The sequence below is a fragment of the Vombatus ursinus genome, unplaced genomic scaffold, assembly GCF_900497805.2.
Source record: "Vombatus ursinus unplaced genomic scaffold, bare-nosed wombat genome assembly UNPS02014781.1, whole genome shotgun sequence".
NCBI lineage: Eukaryota > Metazoa > Chordata > Mammalia > Diprotodontia > Vombatidae > Vombatus > Vombatus ursinus.
In genome coordinates, this window is record NW_020954559.1 from 26,327,276 (window position 1) to 26,352,051 (window position 24,776).

Sequence of the window (24,776 nt, forward strand, 5' to 3'; positions counted from 1 at the left end):
ATCACAAAACCTCCAGAATCTGCCAAGATATTTTTAGCTGCTCTAACTTTTCCCTGTAAGCTCAATGAAGGAGGATTCAGGGGTGTAGAAGGAAGGGAGTAACTAAGCCTCAGGGAACCAAAAATCACTCTACTTCTTGCACACCTCTTTTATATGAGAAAAACATTTCCTATCCTACCTCTCCCTCCTCCCTTCTCCCTCTTTCTTACCCATTATTTCACTTTCGAGATCATATAAACATAATTAACTCATAGTGATACTCATGCTACCTGTTATGTAGACTCCTTCTAACTACACTAGCAATGATAATGTTCTTTAAAATTATATGTAACTTATACAGGAAAGTAAAGACTTTAACTTTGTTGAGTCTTATAATTGCTCCATCATGTTTACATTTTTGTGCTTCTCTTCAGTATTGTGTTTGAAAGTCATATTTCCTATTCCTCTGGTATTTTCATTAAAAATTATTGAAATTCCTCTATTTCATTAAGTGTTCATTTTTCCCTTGAAAAATTATACTCTGTTTTGCTGGATAGGTAATTCTTAATTGTAATGTTAGCTCCTTTAACCTATGAAATTTCATATTCTAAGCCCTCCATTCCTCTAATGTGGAAGCTGCTTAATCTTATGAAATATAGACTGTGGCTGCATGATATTTGAATTATTTCTTTCTGGATGCTTGCAATATTTTCTCCTTGTCCTGAGAGCTATGGAATTGTTTTATAATATTCCTGAGAATTTTCATTTTGGGAACTCTTTCAGGAGGTGATCAGTGGAGTCTTTTAGCTTCTATTTTGTTTTCTAGATCTATGATATATTTGCAGTTTTTCTTGATAATTTCTTGAATTATAATGTCTAGCCTCTTTTTCATGGATTTTAGGTACTCCAATACTTCTTAAATTACCTCTCCTCAATTTATGTTCAAGTCATATGGTTGTCCTTTGATATATTTCACATTGTCTTCTATTTTTTTCCATTCTTTTGACTTTGTTTAATTGCTTCTTGATGTGTTATGGAATCATTAACTTCCAATTGACCAATTCTATTTTTTAAGGAATGATTTTATTCTGTGAGTTTTGTACCTCTTTTTTTACATTTGACCAATTCCATTTTTTCAAGGAAATCTATTATTCAGTGAATTTTGAGCCTCTTTTACCATGAATGAAATCTGTTTTTTCAAGTGTTATTTTTCATTATATTTTGTCCCTCTTTTCCCAAGCTATTGATTTAATTTTCACTTTAATTTCTTTTTTTCTTCATTTTTCCTCTACCACTCTTTTCTATTTCTTTTCTTCTTTCAGGAATTCTTGTTGGTCTTGGGTTCACTTAGCAGTTTTCTTTGAGGTTTTACTTATAGATGTTTTGCATTGTTTTCTTTTGAGTTAAAGGCATGGCCTTCACTGCCAGTGGAGTAGCTTTTTATGGTCAACTTCTTTTCAGATTTTTTCCCTTATTTTCTAGCCTATTTGTTGCTTTTGAATTTTATGTTAAAATTGGTCTTTGCTCACCTTGTTTGAAAGGCACTGTTCTAAGATTTAGGCCTTTTTGTGCTGCTGTTTTCAGTGTTTCTGGGGTTTACAAGTTTTCAGTGCTTCCAACATGATTTAATCTTGGACAAGTTGTGGGTTCTCTTGATTTTACCAAGGCAGGTCCCTGCTCCCCTTTAACCCCAGCCATTAGTGCTCCCCTTGGTCCTGGAACTGTTAGAGGTCTCCTACTCCCTTGTGACAAATCACAAGTGCTCCTCTCTTCCCTAAAACTGTGACCCAGATCCATTTATGGGAAATACAATTTCCAACTAATGCCAGCTATACCCAATTCTGGCAAAAAGTCCCCTGTAATCTCTTTTTGACCAGTTATCCAATCATCTTAAAATCTATGGACTGAGAACACACAAATCCCCTGCTGCTATTGCTGCTGCCATTGCTGCGGCTGTGGCAGTTGCCTCCAAGGTTACCTCTGGTGCTGCTGCTGTTGCCTGGGCAGATCCCAAACCTGGTGTCACAGACTTCTATTAATTTCCTAAGTTGCCCTTCACTGGGAAAATACCTCATTTTGAACTTTTGTGGGCTCTTCAGGTCCAAAATTGGATTTGCATAGTTATTTTATTTTATTATTTTTACTTTGAAAAGCTTTTTAACTTAAAAAAAATTTCCCAGTTATTTGTAAATTTTTTTTAATTTTTAGCTAATTAATTATTTTTTTATTTTTCAACATTCACTTTTATAAGATTTTGATTTCTAAATTATTCCCCCCTCCTTCCCCTCCCCCTTCCCCAAGTCAGCAGACAATTTGATATAGCCTATACCTATACATCTCATTAAACATATTTCCACATTACTTATCTTGTGAAAGAAGAATTAAAACAAAAGGGAAAAATCACAAGAAAAAAAAAACAAAACAAAAAGACAAAATAGTTTGTTTCAATCTGTATTCTGACTCCACAGTTCTCCACCCCACCCCTAATTTATTTATTTATTTTTAGTTTTAACATTCACTTTCATAAGATTTTGAGTTCTAAATTTTCTCTCCCTCCTTCCCATCCCCCCCCCAAGACAGTATGCAACCTGATATTGGCTCTATATATACATTCCTATTAAAGATATTTTCACATTAGACTTACTGTAAAGAAGAATTAGAACCAATGGGAGAAACCACAAAAGAGAAGAAACAAAAAGAAAGAGAGAGAGAATCCAAATAGCATGATTCAATCTGCATTCAGAATCCATACTTCTTTTTCTGGATGTGGATAGCGTTTTCCATCATGAGTCTTTTGGCGTTGTCTTAGATCCTTGCACTGCTGAGAAGAGCTAATCTGTCAAAGTTAGTCATTGCACAAAGTTGCTATTACTGTGTACAATGTTCTCCTGGTTCTGCTCACTTCATTCAGCATCAATCCATGTAAGTGTTTCCAGGTTTTTCTAAAGTCTTTCTGCTCATCATTTCTTATGGAACAATAATATTCCATTACATTCATATGCCACAACTCGTTCAGCTATTCTACAACTAATGAGTGTCCCCTCAATTTCCAATTCTTGGCCACCAAAAAAGAATTTGCACAGTTGTTTTACAGTTGTTTGGAGGGTAATGTTGGGAGAGTTAAACTGGGTTTCTTCCTGTTCTTTACCATCTTGACTCTGCCTTCTCTCCTGTGTTATTTTCAAGATATTAATAAACTTAATGTTTTACTTTATATGATCTCAAGAAGTATCATATATAATATTTATTTTATTAATAATTACATCACTTATTAATTTTGTATTAACTAATATACTATTGATTATTATAAATCCTTTATAACTTACCTTTATATTCATTATGAAGAAATAAGAAATCTCTGTAGAAAATTTTGTTAAGGAAGAAATCTAACACACAAATAAAACAGACAATTATTGAATATATTTTGTAATCACAATTGTTCCTACAGCGTGGGTGTCTTCATTGCTAACCTATTTCACCAGGGAAATTGATTAGCAACAACCAGTTCAGCCAGTGACCTTGATTTTTATTTAATAAAGCCAAAGACACAAATATCCTATGTCATGCAGGTAAGGGTGGCGACAGATATGAAAAATGGGTTAGAAATGATGCAGTAAGTGGAAAGAGAAGGAAACATGAAGCACTAGTGGAGGTAAAGATTCTAGATATTAAACACACTCAGAGACAAGGCTATTTCATTTTCCCAAGGTTTCATGGAGCAGAAATTTCAAGACCATTTACTCCCATTGCTAGATATTTTATGAAAGGACAATATATATTTTTCTTGGCACTCTTTTTCGATTGTATAAAACATGCCATGATTAAATATATTTGGGAATTTTTCTGTAGGAAATATTTTTTATGAAAATAAATGGTTCCTTATTTGCTACTTCAAATAAAATTTTCACTAATGAGACTCTTTAAAGTCATATGCCTTCCTGCCATACTACACTTGGGGACTTTCAAGATGAATTTACAGATAGTTTAAGTAGATAAAAATAAAAGTCAATAGAAAATAACATTAATTAGTTCTCCCAGGTGTGTAGTGGTATTTTATTCCTATTCATAGCAATATAACCTAAATAATTTTTAAAATAAGAAGCTTAGAATTTCCTATTCAGAAAAAGACTAACAGAAATGTATTTTATAATAAAGATAAAAGAGAAAATATAGTTCCTTTTTGAAAAATGTTTTGCCTTGATAAATTATATTAATTTATTTAAAGAATTACTAGAATTTTTGTTAAATCCCTATGCTTTAGTGTGAATGTTTTCATTCTTATTCAAGAAAATAGTTCAAACACTCTATAATATTTAATAAAAATATGTTTCTTTTTTCATGATCTTTATAAATCAAAAAGAAAATATTTTGATATTGGTAACACAGTATTATAGTATGTCTATCCATGAGAAAGATTAGCCAATAAAATGGTTGCAGAAAACCTAAGTAAGCCAATTTGGATGATAGAATCATATATTTCAAGGTAGAAATGACCTTAGATGATACTGAGTTTCATTCCCTAAATTTAAAGATGAAGAAACAGCTACAGAGAGGTTAAATGACCTGCCAACAGTAACCTAACTACTAAGTATTTAAAATAGGGTTTGAACCTAGGTCTTCCTAGCTGTTCAGTGACCTATCTTCTATGGAATGTCATATGTTTTCTATGATATAGCAAAAGAGTATTGTACAATTATATAGGAGTGCTAGGCCCTAATCATAATTGTCACTGTCTAATCATGTGACCTTGAAAAAATAAGAACCTTTAATTTCTTCATCTAGCAAATTCCATAATTAGACAAAATTATCTGTCAAGTTCTGTAAAATTCAAAGACTCCAAAAACGTACATCTTTGGAAGTCATCAACTATACTGTGTGAGGACAGAACAGAAGCACGGAGAGGCTTTATGACTTCTATCAAAATGAACACTAAACTGACTATTTTCTTTGTCTACTCAGAAACAGGATATACACAGGGTGTCCTAAGCTTAAAAGTGCACTAAAGCTTTTTGAAACATTCTATATAATGTGATAAAAGGACAGAACAGCAGGCATCTGGATGAAAATACCCATTTTACTGATGAGAAAATAGAGGCTATTTTTGAAAGGTTAGTGCTTTGCCGAAGGTCCCATGGCTGATGTATGGGTATATGGAGTAGTAGTTCAGAATGAAATCTAATACATCTTACTCCATGTTTACTGCTTCTCTTATAGAATAACAATCTCACATTTTAGTAGTCTGTCTGAATAATAAAAGTACAAAACAGAGAGAGGGAGAGAGAGAGAGAGAGATTAGAAAATAAATATTTTCTGGAGAAACCCCTACATAATATCACTAACAGTCTCTACTCCACTCCAGCCTATTTTTGAAAATTCCTATTTGAGAGAACTCATTAATGTTTAAAGCAGTTCATTATATTTTTGTATACTTAATTGTTAGGGAGTTATTACTTTGTTATTGTGATGTTTTCTTTCACTTAGAGCCTTCTAGAGCCACTAAAATAAATCACACGCTTTTTACCAGATAATACTTCAAATATTTAATAGCAGCTACCCTCAAAAGTACCCATCCCTTACCTTGGTCAACCATTCTTTGTATAACTTAGTTTGTAGTAACCTCATATTCCTGGTCACCTTCCTTTGGATTAGCTCCAATTTGTCAAAGTCTTTCTTAAAGCATGGTCTGCAGAACTAATAGTAATGTGGTCTTCTGAGGGCATAGGGCAATGGGGTTGTCACCTTTCTTTTTAGGAAAACTGCATCTATTAATGTAGCTTAAGTTTCCATTGGATTCTTTAACAACTATATCAGACTGATTATTAAAATTGACCTTGTAGTAATTTAAGACCCTTCAGTCATTTTCCCATTAAATATTATTTAGCTAGGCTTTTGTACAATGTACAGTGTACATTCAGTACAAAATACAATGTAAAGTGGGTACATAAAATATAGGTATGTGAATTTACATTAATCTCTACTAAATATAATTTTCCTACCTTCATTCTATAATCAGTATGTTTTTAGATCTCAAACCATCCTTCTGTATAACATCAATCCCTCTAAAATTCCATGAGCATATCTTCTGGTTCTTCATGTAAATGATTGAGAAAAAAATGTTGAATAATAAGATTGGGGGTGAAACAAGGATGTCCATTATCACCACTGTCATTCAGTATCATACTGGAACCATTAGCTTTAGCTATAAGAGAAGAAAAAGAAATTGAAGGTATTAGAATAAGCAAAGAAGAAACAAAGCTATCGCTCTTTGCAGATGACATGATGATATACTTAGAGAATCCTAGAGAATCAAGTAAAAACAATACTTGAAATAATAAACAACTTTATCAAAGTTGCAGTGTATAACATCAGCCTTTCTCTATATTACCAACAAAGCCAAGCAGCAAGAGATAGAAAGGTAATTTCCATTTAAAGTTACTGTAGACATTATAAAATATTTAGGAGTCTATCTACCAAAAAAAAAATGCAGGAACTATATGAACACAATTACAAAACACTTTCCACATAAAATCAGATCTAAATAATTGAAAAAACATCAGTTGCTCATGTGTAGGTCTAGCTAATATAATAAAAATGATAATTCTACCTAAGCTAATTCACTTATTCAGTGCCATACCTATCAAACTACTAAAAATTATTTTATAGAGCTAGAAAAAAACAAGAACACAATTCATCAGGAATAACAAAAGGTCCAGAACATCAAGGGAACTAATGAAAAGAAATGCAAGGGAAAGTGGCCTAGCTATTCCAGATCTTAAATTGTATATAAAGCAGCAATCATCAAAACTACTTGGTACTGGTTAAGAAATAGAGTGATGATTCAGTGGAATAGGTTAGGTATACAAGACACAGTAGTCAGTGACTACAAGTGAATTCTACTAAACATTGAAAGATAAACTGAGTCCAATATTATGAAAATTATTTTGAATAATAGGTAGAGAAAGAGTTCCACCAAACTCCTTTTTGGAAAAAAAATGGTATTGATACTTAAACCAGAAGAGCAAAAACAGAGGAAGAACATTATAGACCAATTTCATTAATGAATTTGGATGCAAAAATTTTAAATAAAATAGTAGCTAGGAAACTACAACAATATATTACAAAGATTATACATTGTGATGAAGTGGAACTTATACCAGGAAAGCAAGGATTATTTAACATAAAGAAAACTATTTATATGAAAATAATGTACATGTTCTAAAATGTTTGTAGTTGTTCTCTTTGTGGTGACAAAGAACTGGAAATTGCAGGGATGCTCATCAATTGGAGAATGACTGGACAAGTTGTGGTATATTATTCTGATGGAATATCACTATGCTATGAGAAATGATAAACAATGATTTTAGAAAAAATATGGAAAGACTTGAACAAAATAATGAAGAGCAAAAATGAACAGAAGCAAGAGAACATTGTATACAGTAATAGCAATATTGCTTTAAGAATAACTTTGAGTTAACAAGTCATTTTGACTATTATAAATACCCAAATTAACTATAAAGGGCATTTGAAGAAAGATGCTATCTGCATCCAGAAAGAACTGATAAATAGACATATGTTTAGAATAATATCACACACACATATCACATACCTCTTTGCATCTATTGGTAGCCATCTCTAACATGGGGGGAATGAAGAAAAAAGGGAAAAATAAAATTTATATCATAACTTTATTACATATTTAAAAGTAATAGCAAGTTGTACATAACAGATTTGCAGTTTTATGTAAAATCATCTTTTTATTATTCTGGGTTATAGAAATACTTATTTTTCTATAAATTAAAAATAAAATAAATGTAAAAAAAGAATGTGATCTTCTCTCCCCTTTAACTGTGACCTAGTAGCAGGTATAGGCAATGAAATTGCTATACAGTACCTTTTCTTACATCCAGTGCTAGCATAGAGCTCATGGAATGTCTTTCTGACCAGTTTTCAGAATCCCTTACCATTTCTGGCTTGAGAGTTCCTAAAGCTGCTGTTGCTTCTGTTGCCAACAATAAGACTCACCTCTGTTGTTGGATCCATGGGTTTCTGGGTCTTCCTTCACACCTCCTAAATTATCTTGGGATTGGAAGAATATCTCATTCTGACCTTTTGTTGGCTTTGTCACCCCAGAATTTGATTCAAGGCTTTATTTTAAGGGTTATTTGAAAGGGGATGTTGGGAGAGATTGGCTGTTTCCTCTCTTCCACCATCGTGGCTATGTCCCCAAAATCTTTCATTAAAATTATTTTTTCTGTTTGTTTTTTTAATTTTGCTCAATTATATGTAATTTTTCTTTAAAAAATCATTCTTTTTTTAAAAAAAATGAGTAACAAATTCTCTTCCTTACTTCCTTCTCCCCTGCTTTAGAAGGCAAGAATTATGATATAGATTATAAATATGCCATTATGCAAAACATTTACATATCAGACATTTTGCAGAAAAATGCAGACCAAAAACAAACCTGGCAAAAATAAAGTTTTAAAAAAGTATGTATCAATATGCACTCAAATTTAATCAGTTCTTTAACTGGAGGTAGATAGCATTTTTCATCATAAGTCCTTCAAAATTGTTTTCCATCATCGTACTGCTGACAATAGTTAATTCTTTGACAGTTTATCACCAAACAATATTGCTGTTACTGTGTAACAAGTTCTCCTGGTTCTATTCATTTAATTTTGTATCAGTTCATGCAAGCCTCCTCAGCTTTTTCTGAAATCATCTTGCCCATCATTTCTTATAGTATAATAGTATTGCATTCCCATCATATCTTAGTTGTCATTCAACAATAGGTTGTTATTCCTTCAATTTCCAAGTATTTGCCAAAAGAATAAAGAACTGTTGTATTTTTGTACATTTTTGTACATTTCATTTTTCTTTAATCTATTTCAGGTACAGATTTAGTAGTGGTATTGCTGGGTCAAAGAGTATGCACAGGTTTATAGCCCTTTGGTCATAATTCTAAATTGTTCTCTGAATGGTTGAATTGGTTTACAACTTCACAGACAGTGTTCCTATTTTCTACATTTACTCCAACATTTGTGATTTTCCTTTTCTGCATTATTTTGTTGTTCAGTCATTTTAAGACATGTTCAACTCTTCATAACTCATTTTAGGATTTTCTTGGCTGAGATACTAAAGTGATTTGATGTTTTCTTCTCTAGCTGAATTTAAGATGAAGGAACTAAGGCAAGAAGGGTTGAGTGATTTGCTGAAGGTCCCACAACTAGTAAGTGTCTGAGGCCAGTTTTGAATATAAGAAGATGACCCTGATGTAAGGACTGGCACTTTATCCACTGCACCACTTAGCTAATCTGATAGGTGTGAGGTGACAACTGAGTTGTTGTAATTTGCATTTCTCTAATCAGTAGTGATTTAGAGCACTTTTTTTTCATGGCCATAGATAACCTTAATTTCTTCATCTGAAAACTACTTGCTCATATTCTTTGACCATTTATCAATTGGGGAATGACTGGTATTCTTACAAATTTGACTCAGTTCTCTATATATTTGAGATATGTATATATATATATATATCTATATATATAACTATATATATAGATATATATAGATATATCTATATATATAGTATAAAACTATACTTGCTGTAAAATTTCCCCCAGCTTTTAGCTTTTCCTTCTAATCTTGGTTGCATTGATTTTCTCTGTGCCAAAAAAAGAAAAGAAAGATAATTTGATATAATCAAAATTATCCATTTTATATGCCTAATGCTCTATATTTTTTGTTTGGTCTTAAATTCTTCCCTTATCTATAGATCTGACAGGTGAACTATTCCATGTTCCCCTAATTACTTATGATATCACCCTTTATGTATAAATCATGTAAACATTTTGACTTTATATCACTACATAATGTGAGATGTTGGTCTCTACCTAGTTTCCTAGCAATTTTTGTCAGTGATTTCTTATCTAGGATCTTTGGATGTTTCAAACACTAGAATATTATGGTCATTTACTATCATGCAATTTGGACCTAATCCATTCTGCTGATATACCATTCTATTTCTTAACCAGTACCTAATTGTTTTCATGATTTCTACTTTGCATTACAGCTTGAGATCTGATATTTCTAAGATACCTTGCTTCACATTTTTCATTGATTTCTTTGATATTCTTGACCTTTCATTCTTCCAGATGAATTTTGTCATTATTTTTTCTAGTTCTGTAAAACAATATTTTTGGTTATATCATGGTTATACTACTGAATAAGTAAATTAATTTAATTAGAATTGTCATTTTATTGTATTAGCTCACCCTACACATGAGCAATTAATATTTCTCCAGTTGTTTAGATCTGATTTTATTTGTGTAAAAAATGTTTTGTAGTGGTTTTCATATAGTTTCTGGGTTTGTCTTGGCAGGTAGATGGCCAAGCATTTTATATTATCTACTGTTATTTTAAAATTTAATTTATCCTTCTCTCTTGCTACTGGACCTTGTTGCTACCATAGAGAAATGCTCAAGATTTTTGTGGGTTCATTTTATATCCTTGCTGAAGTTGATAATTATATCAACTAGGTTTTTTCACTGATTGTCTAGGATTCTCTGTATATTATCATATCATCTGCGAAGAATGATAGTTTTGTTTTCTTTTTACCTATTCTAATTCTTTGAATTTCTGTTTCTTGTCTTCCAGAGAAGTGATATATTATATTATAGTGATAATGGACATTCTTCTCCATGCCTGATGTTATTGGATCATTACTAATTAGGAAAATTAGTCTATAATCTTCTTTCTCTGCTTCTACTCTTCTTGGTTTAGGTATCAGCACCATATTGATGTCATGAAAGGAATTTCATAAGACTACATATTTGACTATTTTTCCCAAATAGTTTATTTAGTATTAAATTTAATTGGTCTTTAAATATTTGTTACAATTCATTTGTTAAGTGGTACTAGGAATTTTTTTTCTTTTATAGCTCATTAATGGTTTTTACTATTACTTTTTCCGTTCTTTTACTATTTTTACTGTTTATTGTATTATTTTACTATTTCCTTTTCTAAGACAGCATTTTTTAAGCATTCTATTTCCTCTCTGTTAATCTGGGCAATTTTTTGTTTTATAAAGATTCATCCGTTTTTCTTAGATTGTTTGATTTTTGGCATATATTTGTGCAAAATAGCTCCTAATAATTCCTTTAATTTCCTCTTTATTTGTGAGGAATTTACTCTTTTCAATGATGACACTGATAATTTGGTTTTCTTATTTTTTAAATCAAATTAACCAAAGATTTATCTATTTATACTTTTAAAATAAAGCCAGCTCCTAATTTTCTTTATTAATTAAATGGTTTTCTAACTTTCAATTTTATCATTTTTTCTTTTGATTTTTGGAATTCCAATTTGGTGTTTAAGTAAAATGTTTAATTTGGTTTTTTTCAATTTTTTTATTTATATGCTATTTCAGAATTTTATTGATGACAGCTTTTAGAAATATACATTGTCCCCTAAAACGTTCTTTGGCTGCATCTCAAAAATTTTGGAATGTTGTCTCATTGTTGTCATTCTTCTTAATGAATTTATTGCTTCTATGATTTGTTCTTTCATACAAATATTCTTTAGTATTAGGTTACTTGGGTTCAAATTGATTTTTATTCTATGTTTTGTGGTCCTTGATTGAATATAATTTTGTTGAATTATGGTCTTAATATTATATATTTAACATTTCTGCTTTTTTGTATTTGGTTGTGAGGTTTTTATGACAATATACGGTCAACCTAACATTTCTAAATTTCTAAAATTCTATTCACTTTCTTAATTTCTTTCTTGTTTATTTGATGTTGAGGTTTATCTAGTTCTGATGGGGGAAAGTTGAAGTCCCCTACTAGTTTAATTTTACTATTTTCTTCTCTAGCTTATTTAGCTTTTCCTTTCAATGTGGATTCTTCATTATTCAGTACATATGTATTTAGTATTGATATTACCTCATTGTCTACCTTTCAGCAAGATGTAGTTTACTTATCTCTTTTCATTATTTTATATACTTTGTATCCTTGTGAACTGCTCACTGGACCTGGAATCAGAAAAATCTGAGTTAAAATCTTACCTCAGTCACTTATGTGATGGAGAAGTCACTTGAACTTCCTTTCAATCTCAATTTCTTCATCAAAAAAATGGGTATAAAAATATCACTGACCTCACATGATTACTATAAGGACCAAAAGAGATTATTTGTACAAAATCTTTTGTTAGCCATAAGGTTTTATAAATGTTGTCAGTCATCATCACCATCATCAACCTCATCACCACCATCAATTGGAGTCTCCAAACAACATAATCTAGTAGCATCACAAACAGACCACACCAATCCAGAATATGGCCTTGACCAGTTTAAATTGTAATTGTGAAATACTTAACAAAATGCATAAAATACAAGAAAACAAATAATAGTAATGTATGATTTTAAGTCAATAAGTGCCCCATAATGATTATGTATGTTTTAGTGGGTCCTAATATTATTCAAATTTGACTGCAGTATTGTCATAGATAGATTCTCAGGGCAAGGAAGACCTGGGTTCATGTGGAGCTTTTGATACATATGTTTTGTATAACACTCAGGAAAAAAAATTAAACTTTCAGTGCTTTAGACAAATTTCCAAGATTATAATTTGCAGATAAAGTGTCAACTTCTTTTGGGAAATGGAATCCCCTCATCCAGGATGATGCATTATATCAATGAAATAAATGATCTCTTCACTATTCTTTTCCCTAACCCTATTTTTCTTATTAATGAATGCTTGTTATCAACAATAAAGTTAAAGAACAGGTAGCATTGCAATAATGGAAATCATATCATAACTTTGGATATTCATTATAGAGAAGTAGCTTTAAAAAAAGAAATGTATATATGTATTTTGTTCATTCTTAATTGAATAACTAAGACTTTCCTGAATTTGAATAATACAATTTAAACCTTGACTTGCAACTCACTTCCTGATATTTTCTGAACATTTGGAAAGAATCAAATATATAATATAACACAAATGACTTAGCAAATAAAAATCTAATATTTTGGGGTTACTTAATACCTGCTATCAGATATGTGATAAAAAGCAGACATTTCACAAAGTTATTTTGTAAAATCAGATATTTAACAAACAGTAGGGCTCCAACTATGTTATACTCAACATTCATATCAAGTTACCATGTAGGTGTCATTTTGGCATCATCTTACTCAGATTTCTTTTAGCTGAATGTAAGTGGAAGTGTAAGGGTGATACTTATTTCTGGACATTAAATCAAGGTTGGGAAGAAATTAGAAAAGATAATTATTCATCTACTGAGTTTTGGGGATTATGTTTTTATACATTAAACTGACAGTCTTTTATAAAAATTAGTGTTACTTATAATAGTAAGAGTAATAATAGTATTTCAATAGTGCTTTGACATTTAACATTGGAGTTTATCAAATTTTTAATAAAGTTCAAAGTCATTATTAATACTAATAGCTCACATTTATGTAACTAAGGTTTATAAAGCACTTTGTATGTGTTAATTCATTATCATAGGTTCATTCATTAAGTAATGCTGTGAGGTAAGTGCTACTATTATCATTTCCATTTCACAGATGAGGAAATGAAGACAGAAAGTTTAAGTGACTTGTACAAGGTCACAAAGCTAGTAAACATCTAATTAAATATTAGAAATCAGGTTTTCCTGATTTCGTGTCCAAGGTGGTCTCAATTTGTCAGATTGAGAAGAAATATATCTGCCTAACTTTTTCCTCACAGCTCCACAATGACCTGGAAAAGGTGTCAGACTTAATATTGATTTGGAAAGTTGAGAAAAAAGTCACAGTGAGCTATTTTTTTTCCATAAGAAAGACAGAGAAGCCTGTGGACACTAGGCTCAAAGGCTGAAATGGATAGGGATGGATAGAAGTCAAAGGCAGCACACTAGGCCAAGAAACAAAAGATCAGAAATATCCCAAGGGAACCCTGGATTTGTGCTGTACCACAGAGTGCCATCTGGTATTTTTATAGCCCTTACCTAGCTCTGAGTCAAAAATATAGGGCTGATAGAAGCAGTTATGATTGAGCTTGGTTACTAGCTGTGTACTGAAAAAGGAACAATTTCAGACACATAGATTTATGTCTCTGATCCCAAGAAGACAGCACTGCTTCAATTCTAGCCTTTAGCCCAGCATATAAGTCTACATTTAGTAATGTGGGTAGGAATCCTAGACAAAAGTGTAAGCAGGATTTCAGTCCACCAGATGCTTCAAAATACTATAGTGGTCTAATAGGGACTGAGTCTAATAGCAGTCTTCTGAAAGCCAACAGACTAAAAGATGATTCAGAAACTTGCAGAGCTCATACCAGAAGAGCAGTGAACAGACCTCTTCCTGGATCCTAGTACTTTGAGAGCACTGAAAATTTGAAGTCCCCAACTTGAACTAGGAAAGTATCTAAAGATGGAAAAAGACAGAGGTTCAGATCAAACATCCCCCATAGAAGTAAGCCTAGAATAACATGAAGTTCAAAGTCAAGAAGTGGGCTAGAAGAATGAACAATCAAAACAAAAGCTTGGCCATAAAGAGTCTCCATTATGACAGAGGAGATCAAGACTCAAATCCAGAAGACAATGATTGGAAAGTGTAATTGCAAACAAAAGCTTAAAGAAAAATACAAATTGCACAGGAGCAAAACAAGAATTACTAGAAGAGTTAAAACAAGCAAGAATGATTTTAAAAATCAAGAGAAAATTAGAGAATTATTATTCTCAATTAGAGAAAAACTGAAAAGGAAATGAGAAGTATTAAAGAAAGAGATATAAAGAGAATTAACAGCTTGGTAAAAGAGGTACAAAGCTTAACTGAAAATAATAACACTTTGATATTCAGAATAGAACACCTGAAAACCAATGGTTCCATGAGACATCAAGAAATAATGAAATAAACTCAAAAGCCCCCAAAATTGAAAAAAAAGTAAAATTTCATAGGAAAAACAACTGAATTGAAAAAGAGATCTAGGAGAAATAATTTAAGAATAATTACAAAAAAATCATAAAAGAAAACTACTCAGATACTTCAGAACCAGAAGGCAAATTAAGAATGTTAAAAAAAAATCTATTGATCACCTCCTTGAAAGAAACCCCTAAATGAAAACTTCAAAGAGTAACACAGTCAAAATTTAGAGGTCTCTGGTCAAGAAGGAAAAAAAAAAGTAAGGTCAGTGGCCAGAACTAAAACATTCAAATACTGTGGAGCTACTCAGGATCACAAAAGATTTATCAGTTGCCCCCTATAAAGGAATGAAGAGTTTGGAATGTGTTATTATAGAATGCAAAGGATCTAGGCTTACAATAAAGAGTAGTGTACCCAGTAAAACTGAAAATAAACCTACAAAGGAAAAATTAATCTTTAATGAAATATTGAACTTTCATGCACACTTGATGAAAAAGCCAGAGTTAAGTATAAACTTTGATATTTGAACTCATGACTCAAGGAGGTAAACATGAGTGAAAAGTCATAAGGCATGAACAAAGTTAAAATCTTAATGTTCATATATGGGAAGATTATACTTGTTACCATTTTATTTATTTATTGTCACCATGGTATTTATAGGCAGTCTAAATTGTCTCCAAGTCCAATAGTCTCTCCACTTCACTACCTAGCTGCTTATATATCCAAAGACTCACTATTCTATCCTATTCTATCACAAGCAAAAAAAAATATTCTCCAGATAGCCAAGTAAATCTTTCTGAAGTGTATTTAACAGTGTAAGTTAGTCACCATTCTCAAAGTGACCATTAATTATAATTTTCTTTTTAATGAGTTGATCAAAAACTCCTCCCTTTCAACTGGAGGGAATGGTAGCAATTCTTTAGAAGAATGGAAGAAATAAATAGAAAAAGGGAGGAAAGAAGGAAGGGAGGAGGAAAAAAAGAAAGGAAGGAAGGAAGGAAAGAAAGAAGGAAGGAAGAAAGAAAGGAAGTTACAAAAGAAGGAATGAAGGGTAACTGGAAATGTGCCTTTAAATCAAGACAGTTGAAAAAAAAATCTCATTTCCCAATTTAGAAGATATATTTTAAGTGTCAAAAGTGGTGCACAAAATGGGTCAAAGGAAATTGCTACATAATTATAGATCTCTCCTGAAAAAGAACACAATGGCATTCTTAGAATTTACTTTCCTCTCTTAATTAATTACGTAGCAAAGTGGAAACTCCAAATAGGACCACTTGAGGTTTAAGTTACAGAGCTGTGAGTTTTCAAAGTCTCTGAGTGAAAAGATGCCTTGATTTTTCTAGGGCAGTTCTCATTTTAGACTAAATTCTTGTAATCTATCAACTGATTACAGCTATTTCTTTTTAGGAAGGAAATAAGTAAAAAGTAAAAAGAAAACCTATGTTATTGAAATCTATCTTCATTGAATCATTCTCATCTTCTTTCTACGTCCAAAACTTTCTTCTACTTTCCATATGATATTTTTAAAAACATTTTCTTAATTTGAATTTTTTCTTAAATGAATTTTTCTTAGTTAATGGAAACCTGTCCTGATATTTTTTTTTTGCCAAACACCAGAAATTCTCTAGTAAAAAAAAGCAGTCAGAAAAGCAAGATACACCTGTTGACTTTTCGTATTTAAAGATGCCTTTTTTTTCATGGATTTTTAGGTTCTGTCTTCTTTTTTTTTTTCTTTTTTGACTGTCCTCTTTTTCAGAGTCATTGTGTATACCAGGCATAAACTACAAAATATTGGAGAATGTGAATATGCTGAAATGTGCAGCACTACAACTGAATATAATTTTATCTTCAATGATTCAGAATGAAATTTGGGGTCCATTAATGTCTGAGAGTGAACATCAGTTCTTGATATACTAACAAGCTCTACTAACCTTCTGTAGCAGTAGCTGTTTTACAGTAAACAAGACTTACCTTTTGTGGCTTCCCAACAACCTTCAAATTTCCTCAAACTTATTTTGTCTCTCTAGTTTTTTGGATGCCCCATATCTTCATACTGCTATAGGCTATTGCAGTTTCAAATTATATCACTCCACTGAGTCCTATGATTCTTGTTATAGAAAGATTGCTTCCTTATTTCACCATTCCAATGCCAATCAAAGCAAGTCAATAAAAACATTCATTTCAACAAACACTTAAGTGCCTGTTGTATGCAAAGCACAGAAATGGATTTGGGATGACAGATTTAGGACAAAAAGGTAACTTAGAGGACATTCAGTCCAATCTTATTTTTTTTCAGCTTAAGTAAACTACTATATCTTAGTAAACTAAAGCCCAGGTAGTCTTGATAAGGAATAGAAATTGAATATGTCTTATGCTCTAATGGCATGTGTGTGGGCATGAGATAAGCCATGTGCAAAGATAATTAGAAAGTATATGTTGAGCAAGAGTACACAACTTTAGAAGTCCTTTGAAGACTGAATTTCAAAATCAAAAATTCTAATGGGTAGCTTTAATATTTTTTTTCATCTTTTATCATAGACGGTTATATAATGGATAGAATAATGAGCTTGGAGTGCAGATGATGTAGGTTCAATATCTTTCTCATATATTTACTAGATGTGTGATCCTGAACAAATAACTGAACCTCTCTGTGTCTTATCTGTAAAATGAGAGTGTTAGACTTCATGACCTCTAAAGTTCTTCCAGCTTTCAATCTATAAACCAATTAAATCATATACATAGGTGATTATTTATAAAATTTACTCACAATATTGTTCACACCAATACATCTATAACTTCTTTATTAGAAATTTCCATTTGAGAGATTATAAAATTAAATTTAAAGTAAGGCAATTCAGTTGATTATGAAGTCATGTTCGTAGGAACCAATTGTTTTTTATAGATGGGAAAACTGAGCTTAAGACTCCAAAAGACTTGTTTTTACTTATTTATTATAGTTCACCAATAAAAGAAGTAGGACTGGAATATAATCTTTTTTTTTTCTTTTGTGAGGAAATTTGGGTTAAGTGACTTGCCCAGGGTCACACAACTAGTGAGTATCATGTGTCTAAGGCCAGATTTGAACTCAGGTCCTCCTGACTCCAGTGCCAGTGTGCTATCCACTGCACCATCTAGCTGCTCTAGAATGCAATTTTGATGACTCCTCAGGTCAATGCTCTTTTTGCTGCAATCCACTGCTTTCTTGACCTATTTTATAGACCAGGAGAACTGTCAATTAATGTTTGGCATTAAATTCCAGCCCTACTCTCCCCCTACTAAGTCTGGAACCATACAGCAGTATACATCATTTTGAAACAAACCATTTGCAATGAAATATTTCATAGGATCAAATCCAACTTCCTCATTAACCATGTAATGCACCAGCCTATTGCTGCCTTAAACATCTGTTTGCCATCAAGTAGAAATGTGCTAAGCCCTAAGTGAAATTATGAACACAACAACTGTTCTATGAGTATGTTAAACTTAGTCTCTCTGAAAAAGCTGAAACCACCCAAAGAGTAGATTACACAATATGCAATGAATACTTTGTTCCGCTGGTGTCTTTTGGATTTGACAGGAGTGTGGGAACAAACAGAACAACATCTCATCATGTTTTTATTTAAGAAATTCAGATTTTAATTAATTATCCCAGAATATAAACATCCTGACAAACCAGAACTTTAACTTCACAGTTCAGTGCTGAAGAAAGTAGAAAAAAAAACTTCATTTTTAATTATTGTATACATATGATATGTGTGCTTCAATATCTAAGCACAACTCCCTGGTGAGATGAATAGATGTAATTTAAGGTATTGTCCACCTTTGCAGTGAAGAGGAGCAAAGAACTGCTTGTATTACTAGGATGTTTAGGGGGAGAGCTGGGTTGAAAAAGAGAAGGTTTAGGGTGCTGAGCAATCTCTCCTCTAGCCTCCAAGAAAAGTATCAATCTAGAATTAAATCTATCATTCACCATTACCACCACCCTCACCCTGCCTCAGTAAACTCTGGTTTTGGCATATGATTCAGAAGGCAAACCTGTTCCCTGATTATTCATAAGGGAAAAGACAATCTTTTGCTCATACATTGTAGCCTAGTCCCTTCCCACCAAATTCTAATTGAACCAAGAAGAAGAAAAAAAATAATCACAGATGGAAAAGAGCAAATACTTTTCTCCAAGAAAAATAGGGAGAAAAGACATTGAATAAGTTCTATAGAATAAAACATATTGAATAATACATAATAAATGAACTCTTCACCTGAGGATGAGATGACATCTCAGCTCACATTGTGAGATAAAATATTATTAGCCAGGGGAATTCCTCTTTCAGCAGTCTCTACAACGTCACTCTATGGAAGTCAAGAACCATGCTAAATCTCTGTTTCTGTCTGTCCCTGTCTCTCTAAGTCTCTTTCCCTGTCTCTTGCTATCTTCCTGTCTCTTTCTCTGTGACTCTCACTGTCTCTTGGGGTATCACTGTCCATCCTGTCTCTATCACTTTCTAAATGAATGAATTAGTTTCTCACATTTGATAGTTTATCTTAGCAAAATCTTTCCAATTTCCTACAACACTGAAGACACATTTACTGGTTATTCATCTCCTACATTAAGTATATTGGTAAAAATGAATGAACACAAGTAGCTACTACAGTGCTTAGTGTCTTTCTCTTATGTTTAAAATATATTTATCTAAATTAGTTTCATGACATTCATTATCCTAGTTTTTTTTTCTTTTTTACACTAAATCAGCAAAACATGAACTAAACTACATTTTGCATTTATTTTTAATATTTCAAATCTATGTCAGTACTTTAGGTCATACAGTTAAACAGTTAAACAACAGAGTTTGGGGAAGGGAAGAAATAAACTAATGAATATCAGGTTAGACTGTCAAAAAGACCAAGCATAATAATAGCTGATATGTATACAATGCTTATTATGTGGCAGACATTATGCTAAGTACTTTACAATATTTACATCATTTGATCCTCACAACAACTAAGGGAAGTAGGTACTACCATTATCCCTGTTTTATAGATGAAAAGAAAAAACTGAAGAAACCAGAGTGTAAGTTTAAGTGACATGCACAAGGTCACTTTTGAATTCAGTCCTTCCTGACTCAAGGCACAGGACTCTTTCCATTGCACCACCTAACTGTATAAACTGTCCTTGGTACTTTGTGTAAGTTAGTGAAGAGGAAAAGGTAAAGCAGAAAAAAAAATGTCTTATACTTGTTATTGTTCATTCTTTATTTTCAAAAAGGATAAATGAAAAGGATCAGTAATGCAATGGGAAATGTCTTGTCTTGCTCATAAATTGAATTCAAGTGAGGTAAGGTTGCACAAAGTCATCAACCTCATTTTCTCCTCCAGAGTTATCAGAGTCTAATGGCAACAAAAGCAAAAATAGGTCTTATTAAAAGAGATAAAGAAGGAAACTATATCCTGGTAAAAGGCACTATAGATAATGAAGTAATATAATTGATAATCATATATGCACCACAGGGTATACAAATACTTAAGGAGAAGTTAAGGGAGATACAGGAAGAAATAGACAGCAAAACTATGCTAGTGGAGGACTTCAACCTCCCCCGTTCTGAACTAGATAAATCTAACCACAAAATAAGAAGAAAGAAGTTAAGGAGGTGAATACAGTTTTAGAACAGTTACATATGATATACTTCTGGAGAAAATTAAATAGGGATGGAAAGGAATATACATTTTTCTCAGTTTTATATGGCATCTACACAAAAATTGATGATGTACCAGGGCATAAAAACCTCACGGTACAGTGCAGAAAGGCTGAAATATTAAATACATCCTTTTCAGATCATATGCAATAAAATTAAATGTAATAAAGGGTCATGGAAAGATAGACTAAAAATTAATTGGAAACTAAGTAAAGTAATTTAATCCTAAAGAATGAGTGGGTAAAACAACAAATCATAGAAACAATAAATAAATACCAAATAAGAAATTCTGAAAATCAAAGGAGAGATTAATAAAATTGAAATTAAGAAAACAATTGAACTAATAAATAAAACTAGGAGCTGGTTTTATGCAAAATAAAATAATAAAATAGATAAATCTTTGGTTAATTTCATTTTTTAAAAAAAGAAGAAGACTAAATCACCAGCATCAAAAATGAAAAGGGTGAATTCACCATCAATGAAGAGGAAATCAAAACAATGATAGGAGTTATTTTGTCCAATTGCATGCCAATAAATTTGACAATCTTAGTGAAATGGATGAATATTTACAAAAATATAAGTTGCCCAGATTAACAGAAGAGGAAATAAAATATTTAAACAATCCCATTTCAGAAAAAGAAATTGAACAAGCCATCAATGAACTTGCTAAGAAAAAATCCCCAGGGCCAGATGGATTTACAAGTGAATTCTACCAAACATTTAAAGAACAACTAATTCAGATACTGTATATACTATTTAGGAAAATAGGTGAAGGAGTTCTACCAAATTCTTTTTTATGATACAAATATGGTGCTGATACCTAAACCAAGAGCCAAAACAGAGAAGGAAAATTACAGACCAATTTCCCTAAAAATTATAGATGCAAACCTTTTAAGTAACATATTAGCAAAGAGATTACAACAACTTATCTCAAAAATAATATATGATAACCAGGTAAGATTTATACCAGGAATGCTGGGCTGATTCAATATTAGGAAAACTATCAGTATAATTGTTCATATCAACAACAAAACTAACAGAAATCATATGATTATCTCAATAGATGCAGAAAAAGCATTTGAAAAATTACAACACCCATTCCTACACTAAAGAGCCTAGGAATAAATAAGTCTTCCTTAAAATGATAGATAACATCTAACAAAAACCATCAGTAAGCATTATATGTAATGGGGATAAACTAGAAGCATTTCCACTAAGATTGGGGGTGAAACAAGGGTGTCCATTATCCCTACTGTTATTCAGTATTGTGATAGCAATGTTAGCTGCAGTTAGAGAAGAAAAAGAAATTGAAGGAATTAGAATAGGCAAAGAAGAAACAAAGCTATCACTCTTTGTAGATGATATGATTGTATATTTAGAGAATCTTAGAGAATCTAGTAAAAAAAAACTTGAAATAATAAACAAATTTAGCAAAGTTGCAGGATACAAAATAAATCCACACAAATAATTAACATTTGTGTCTCTGTGTGTGTGTATTACTAAAAAAAAAGCCCAGCAGCAAGAGATAGAAAGAGAAAATCCATTTAAAATTATTGTAGACATTCTAAACTATTTAGAAGTCTACCTGCCAAAACAAAACCAAGAACTATATGAACACTATTATAAAACACTTTTCCCACAAATAAAGTAATATGTAAATAATTGGAAAAAATATCTGTTGTTCTTGGGTAGGCCAAGCTAATATAATAAAAATGACAGCTTTACCTAAATTTATTTACTTATTCAGCACCATACCAATCAAACTACCAAAAAATATTTTTTTAATAAAGTAGTATGTTCTTTATTTACCTCTTGAAGCTGTCATTGGATATGCGATATTCATGGAAAAACAGGTCAAATCAGACATAAATTAGACTCAGCCCTGTGGAGGCTACCATTCATGGTAAGGCTGGAGACAGCTAAGTAAGTGCCCACTTTCTTCTCCTTGTAGTTTGCCATCATCTTCTTGATGTCATCTATTGCTTTTCCTAGATTTAGTCCCTTAAGGTAGGTCCTTGTACAGTTCATAATGATGTGACATCGATACAAAAAGAAAGGGTCCTGTAGCTGGGCCAGCTACACCTCTGTGAAGTCATTCTTGGAGTCAATCTTCCAGGGATGGGCCTGCATGAGGACTGTGGATCCCAAATAGTTGTCTCTATTTCACCAGTAACTAGGGCAGCTGGTGCTGCAGCAGGAACAGCAGGATGCACTCATAGAGCCTGTCTGGTTTCTCATGATCTTCTATGGACTGAAGATATTGCTTGCTGCCCTGGGATTCATCCTTCTTCTTCAAGTAAGGCTGAATGGATTTAAACTGAGCATAGAAGTTATTCATATCCGGGACGAGATCCTTCACCACATACATGTGGGGGAGAGGGTAGATGTTAGAGACTTTGCTGAGGTTGAAGTTGATTTTTCTGGTGCACGCCAGCGTGTTGCCCACATTAATGTTCATTGCATAGAAACCACAGAGGCCTTCTTGGCATGATCTTTGGAAGGTCAGCATGGGGTCCATCTCATTTTTAATCTTGATCAAGGTATCCAACACCATCGGCCACATTTGTTCAGATCAATTTCATAAGTCTGCATTTGGGCTTATCTCCAGGCTTCTCTGGGTCCCATCTCTAGATGGCAAATTTCTTGAGGTGGGGAGCTGCAGCAGCTGATGTCTGGGACCCTCGGTGGAGCTATACCTGGAACCTGGGAAGTAGAGTGACTCCCGGAACAAGACTGTGCTTCAAGGAGACACTGACTGCTGCTTCCATGTTGGCCCATCTGAAAGTTATTGTATGGAACTAGAAAAAGCAATAAGAAAATTGATCTGGAGGAACAAAAAGTCCAGAATATCAAGGGAACTAATAGAAAGAAATGCAAGAGAAGGTGGCTTAGTTGTACCAGATCTTAGATTGTTTTATAAAGCAGCAATTATTAATTGGTACAAGCTAAGAGATAGAGTGGTGAATCAGTGGAATAGGTTATATATGCAAGACACAATAGCCAATGACTATACTAATCTACTATTTGATAAATCCAAAGTCTCCACTTTCTGGGGTAAGAAATCATTATTTAACAAAAACTGCTGGGAAAACTGGAAAAATGTATGGCAGAAACTGGACATAGTCCATCATCTTACACTCTATACCAAGATAAAGTCAAAATGAGTACAGGATTTAGATATAAAGACTGATAAGCAAACTAGAAGAGCAAGAAATAGTTTGCCTTTCAGGTCTTTGGAGAAGGAAAGAATTTATGACCAAACAAGAGACACAGAATACTGTGAAATGCAAAATGGATAATGCTGATTACATTAAATTGAAAAGTTTTTTGCATAAACAAAGCCAATTCATCCAAGGTTAGGAGGAAAGCAGAAAACTGGGAAAGAATTTTTACAACCAGTGTCTCTGATAAAGGCCTCATTTCAAAAATATATAGAGAACTGAGCCTAATTCATAAGAATATAAGTCATTCCCCAATTGATAAGCAGTTAAAGGACATAAACAGACTTTTCAGAGGAAGAAACTAAAGCTATCATCATAGGAAAAATGTTCTAAACCACTATTGATTAGAAAAATGCAAATCAAAACATCTCTGAGGTACCACATCACAACTATCAGACTGGCTAACATGACAAAACAGGACAATGATAATGTTGGAGAAAACATAGGAAAATTGGAACACTAATGCATTGTTAGTGGAGTTGGGAAATGATCCAACCATTACAGAGAACAATTTGGAACTATGACCAAAGGGCCATAAAATTGTGCATACCCTTTGATCCAGCAATATCACTTCTAGGTCTGTATCCCAAAGAGATCATACAAATGGGAAAAAGACCCGCATGTACAAAAATATTTATAGCAGCTCTTTTTGTGGTGGCAAAGAATTGGAAATTGAGGGGATGCCCATCAATTGGTGAATGGCTGATCAAGTTGTATGTATGTACATATGAATGTAATGGAATATTATTGTGCTATATGAAACGATGAGCAGGCAGACTTCAAAAAAAAACCTGGGAAGATTTACATGAACTGACGCAGAGTGAAATGAGCAGAACTAGGAGAACATTGTACACAGTAACAGCCACATTGTTAATGACTGACTCTGATAGACTTGGCTCTTCACAGCAATGCAAGAATCTAAGACAACTCCAAAAGACTCATGACAGAAATTGCTAACCACATCCA

The 24,776-nt window shown here is 32.5% G+C and overlaps 1 pseudogene; it reads right to left on the reverse strand.

Moving 5' to 3' along the window:
* Positions 1-1,856: 1,856 nt before the first annotated feature.
* LOC114046176 lies at positions 1,857-23,357 on the reverse strand (annotated as a pseudogene).
* Positions 23,358-24,776: the final 1,419 nt, after the last annotated feature.